The following is a 6,000-nucleotide window of genomic DNA, read 5'->3' on the forward strand; positions in this document are numbered from 1 at the left end:
GTGGGGCCCAAGCAGTGTGCTTTTGCAGAGTTTAGGATTTTAAATTGTGCAAGCAAGCACAAATCCAGTCATATTTCCATGTACTTGCATTAAGAAACCTTGTTATGGCCAGACAGCCTGACTTCAGTCTTCTTAGCCTTCGATACACCCTACATTTTATTAAGTCAGCCAGCTTTCATCTGGATCAGGTGTCCAGACTCATGTGGTGCTTTCTTGATTATTCGTTATATGTGATGTTTTCGGTGTGCAATGCCAGCTTAAAGATATCAGATATATGTTCAGTGCCTTGATTGTGTTCATTATTTAAATATTAAGTAGAGACATGCCAAGATGAATGTTCTCATGTAGCTGAAAAAAACACACACAAAAAAACATATTCCACCAATGTAATGAAGGTCCATTTAAGGTCTGGATCACTGGAGTGTATGTTGGTGTGAATCTGTTTGGTTGTACACCTTAATGTAACGCTAAATACTTATGTTAATAAACTTTTTGAGGTGCCTTTTAATAGCTGCCAAGCAGAAGCACTTTATGTAGTGTCATGTTTTCGAGGAATATTTTTACAAGCATTCTCAAGCTATGGAAATGATTTATGCAGGCGTAAACTGTAGTGAGTAATGGCGGGTGTTCAGTATGTTTATCTTTTCAAAAAGTCTATGTGGTGATTTTAAGGAAGTTGTAGATGTGAATTCTTTGGCGGTTTTACTACAGTACTGTCATGATTTGTCAATGCATAAGGAAATCAATGTAGAACCTGTTTGAATGTAATCTGACCTTCGACAGGTGTATGCTGTTTTTTTGGCACTCTAGGAATGTAATGAACTGTAGGAGTATGAATGACTTGATTTTTTTCCTCTGAAGGCTGTGACAGCAGGCTTTTTTATGTGACACTTAATAGGAGCAGGCAAACATTCTTAATGGTCTCATGACATCCGCAATAAATAGCACCGATTCACCCTCATTCACTACCAGTCAAACATTTGGACACATCTACAGTTATTTATTATTACCAATTTCTATATTTTAAATAATAGTATATTGAGCGTATATATACACACTACCGTTCAAAACATAGGGGTCAAAAATAAATGCTCATCAAAGCAGTAGTATTGTGAAATGTGTAAGAATGTGAACTGTTTTAGTATATTTTAAAAAGTAATTTATTCCTGTGATTGCAAAGCTGAATTTTCAGCACATTACTCCAATCTTCAGTGACACATGAACCTTCAGTCAGAAATCCTTCTAATATGATGATTTATTGCTCAAGAAACATTTATTTTCATTGTTGAACACAGTTTTCTGAAAATGCAATTTTTTCAAGCTGCTTTGATGAATATAAAGTTTAAATGTACAGCATTTATTTGAAATATAATTCTTATATAACTTTATAAATGTCTTTACTGGCACTTTTATCAATAAAATACATCCTCTGGCTCTTAATTTCTTTAGAAAAAAATAAAAATCTTACAGACCTCAAACTATTAACTGGTATTGTAGGAGAGTAGCATTATTTCAACCAAACCGCTCCCAATTAGAAACAGAATGTTTTATATATTAAAGTTTTAGCAAAATAGTAATAAAAAAAATAAACGTAGCAAGAAATGTCCACACTGCTTTTCACCACATGTATAAAAGGAAAAAAATGGTAACACTTTACAATAAGGTTTCATTTGTTAAATTTAGCTAATGTATTAACTAACATTAACTAACAATGATCAATGCATTTGTTACAGTATTTATTCATCTTTGTTGATGTTAGCTAAGAAAAATCCCGGTTTTCATTGTTTGTTCATGTTAGTTCACACTGCATTAACTACTGTTAGCAAATACAACATTTGATTTCAATAATGTATAAGTAAACGAATTAACATTAAAGGAAGTGTATGTAAGATTGTGGCCAAAACTGATACTGCCGGGGAGCCCTCTCCCCCGTGACTCGAGGTTGCCAGATTGGCTGCAGGATCCAGCAGGAAGGTTTGTAGATCTGCAGCTGTGGTAATTAGAGCAGATATGGCAACCCGGATGCTGAAACACTGCTGACGTTTTGATTGGTAGATAGGTGGAGGGTGGAGCTTCAGGCCAAAATACAACATGTCAACATCAGTTGAGGGCTGCAACAACAACTTTTAAATGACAATATCCTGGCCGGACTACTGTTGTCAGTGATAAGTATTTGAAATGAACATGATTTCTTAATGTCTAGTGACATATCTGGACCATTTTATGATTAATTGAAATACATTTCTTACATACAATTCCTTTAACTAAGATTAATAAATGCTGTAGAAGTATTGTATTTCTTAGTTCATGTTAACTAATGAAACCTTATAGTGTTACCGAAAAAATTATATAGCAATACATTTATTTATTACAAAATAATTCTCTTTTACCTACATTTATGTGCCATGCGGAGACTTTCATGAAGAGGTTTTTATTTTGTGGTTTGCTCGATTTTATAATCGGTTTGCTGTAAATTGCAGACTCGTCCATTTTTAGTAGAATCAATCCTGTCCTCTCGAATTAGATGGTCTTTAGGAAAGTTAATGGCCAAATTTTCTCCGCCAACCTCATGAGGTGCATCCTGAGATTCTTTTTAAAAAGTATTGCATTCAGTCAGGTGTGTCCAGACAAACGTTTGACTGGTAGATTTGGTCTACAAAATACATGTATTTTATTAAATCAATAGCTGCCCCAAAGATTTACCAGCCAAAAAAAGATATTTGCATTTCCTCACTCATTTGTTGGCTGGTATAAGTGACCGAGATGGCCAATTCCATGAGTAGAATTTCTTCCCAAATAGGCAGGGATCTTTTAACCCTTTCCCCTGCTCTCTTTCTGTCCTCTGTGCCGCCCGTAACCGCAGGTGTCAGTCCCTAGTATTGTGAGGATATGAGCTGTGCTGCCGATGCCCCTGCCTGCCCTCACTCTCCCCCTCTGCTTTTTACATGCCATCAGCTCCACCTGGATCCAGCGTTTGAATGCATGGATGCCTGAATTCACTTTTTGGGGGAATTTCTCAAGCTAACTTTTTCTTCCCCCAAGCGAGTTTGTCTAGTTAGTTTGCTTTACATCACGTTGACTGCAGGAATCGCGTTGACTGACTCATCCTTGTGAACTTTTTACCTACATTTTAACACTTCTGATGGAGTACAATGTTACCTCCCGCCCTTCTATTTCCATTGTGCAATCATTGGTGAAGACAAAACTCTCCCGGCAGGACGTGTCCTTTCCTCGATATCCCCCTGTCCAAGTCCTCTTATTACCAAATGGATCTGGCTCTAATGTGAAAGAGCAAGTATAGAGTGTACCTAACAAACTCCAGAGGCGTTGTCTGGGGAGAGTGTTCATATTGTATATTTGATTTAAAATAAAGATTTAAAATGCATAGAAATTAAATAAATTGATGGCGACGTACGTTCCCCTTCCCCATCAAGATTCTGTGCGTATAGACACAAAGTTTAAAAAGAGAAATATTAAGAATTGTAAACTATGTACCTTGCGCTTTTAAAGAGGGGTTATTGGCCCGTGTACTAGGAGCCTCGGGGCTTGAACTTCAGGGAGTAGTGTGTGTTTACATGTCACCTCTGCACACTTTGTGTTTCCATTAGTATTTGAAAATCACAGGAACGTTTCGGGTCCTTTGTATTCTCACCACCTTTATTCTGAACCCTCCATTCGTGTGAATGTCAGAAGGTGCAGCATAAGAGCTATAAAAGGCACACAAAAGAGTTTGAAAAGGATACAGACAAATGTTTCTAGTTTTGTTCTTCCCATAGGTCATTTTGATATTTTTTAACCAACAAATGATCAGTTTTATTTCGTTTTTTTAATACCTTTCGGGTGAGGGCTGTTTGAAATTGGTTGCCATTACTTATAATTGTGGTTGTATTTGTCATACCTGCCACCGATATAGATTACACATTTTATTTTTTATTCTATCCTAGTTTTAAACTTGTCCTACTGACTGAATTTAGGGGATATGTAAGTAATACTGATATATGAGAAATACTAGAATGAAATGCAAACTTATTTTCTAAATAATGGAGGTTCAAACCTCTGGTCAAACACTGTGCCATCCCACAGCTGCCAAGCCCGGTCACTACTGCATTCTCCTGTTGACAGGCTATGAAAGAGTGATGGTTATTTCAGTTCGGATGGACCTGAACACTCCTATCGCCAACACTACAAAGAAATGAAACAGGGAGCGATAGAGAGTTGTCTACGGGGAAGGGCTACATTTCTTGTAAAGAACATCAGTATTCAAATGCTGTGGTCGAAACGGCATACTACCATACTGCATACGTTTTAAAAGTAGTATGTCATTATAGCCGTTTTCACTCGCACCCATTGTCCTCTGGCTCAGCATCACCACTATAACTCATATGTAACCTGTATCAAATTGTATAGATCGTGTATCATGTTATTGAATGTCTAAAAGATTATACAAAAAGTTTAAAAATACAGAATAAATGGCTTGAAATTGTATTAAAGTATTCATGAATCAGAGAAAACAAAAGTCTAGGGATAAATGAACTATTTTTTCTGTTCTGTAATTACTGTTGTGTTGATGGAGGAACACTGGTCAGAGTGTAATAAAAATAAATTTAGTACAACATTATGTCTTTCATTTCATTAATGGAATTGTGATTACTAGCAGTTGGATGGTTGCGTCGAAGCTTTGTGTGTGTAAGCTGGGGCAGAGATCTCATATCAAATAGACATTTTCAAATGGACTACGTGATGTTTTCTTGAAGTTGCATATTTACATTACATTTCGGCTTTCAGTTAACCTTTTTCTTCTTAGATGAAATGGCAACATTTATACCTGGCCACCAGATTTTTATTAGTTTTACCTAACCTAAATAATCTTTTCCAGTTCATAAACTTTCTCAATCTCATTTAGGTAAAAATGTTGTTCTCAAAAACAATTTTGTGTTTCACAGCACAAGACAGTTTAATCCCATTGGTAAAATGAGCAAAATTTAGTTTGAAGAGTCTAACAAACCCTTTTTACATTTTAAACTTAAAAAATAAAAATGCCTAAAGGGTTACTTCACCCAAAAATGGAAAACCGGTCATTAATTACTCACTCTAATGTCGATCCAAACCTGTAAGGCATTCATTCATCCTCGGAACACAGATTAAGATATTTTTGATGAAATCCGAGAGCTCTCTACCTCTACCCCGCCATAGACAGCAACACAATTACCACTTTCAAGACCTAGAAAGGTAGTAAAGGCATCATTAAAAAGAGACAATAATACTTTTGTTAAAAAAATTAATTAATTAAAAACACTTTATTAAATTATTTCTTCTAGTATGTTTTCATTTTTTTTGGGTGAACTAAATTCATGCGAACAAGTTTGTGGTAGCCCTTTTGAAATGAAGCATGTAGAACAAGTCATAATGCAGTTGGTATCATTTTGGTACTTTTATTATTAATGTAGGCTCTATTAATAAATGTATTATAAAGCTCTAGAAATCATGGTGACAATACATGTAAACATGTCAGTGCCACATTGTGTCCAGAGGGAAAAGCAGATGCATATTTTGAATAAGAAGCTGATTTAGTATGATTCAGTTGCTGCATTAACAGTAACAAAACATTAACCAATATTACCATATTATTACCATATTACCAATAAGTAAATGAATGAATGAATAAATTCTACTGTTACTTTACTGTTTGTAACAGTACTTTACATTGGGTTTTATTGACCAAGCAATTTTAGTTTCACATACTTTATTAACTTTATTACATGTGCTCACTTTGTGGGAAAGGTAGCATATCTTTTTTTCTTTTATTGATTTATTAAAATTATAATAATAATACTTATTATTATTATTATTATTATTATTATTAAACATATCTTGCAACATTATGTAATGTTTTTTTCTTTTCTTTACTGATAATAGACTTGCTAGTTGGCAAATGACGTCGAGGAGTCCGAAAGGGCGAAACTGAATTTTGAACCATGTGAGCCACCGTAGACAAAATAT

Source organism: Pseudorasbora parva, chromosome 8, assembly GCF_024679245.1.
Source record: "Pseudorasbora parva isolate DD20220531a chromosome 8, ASM2467924v1, whole genome shotgun sequence".
Taxonomy (NCBI): Eukaryota; Metazoa; Chordata; class Actinopteri; order Cypriniformes; family Gobionidae; genus Pseudorasbora; species Pseudorasbora parva.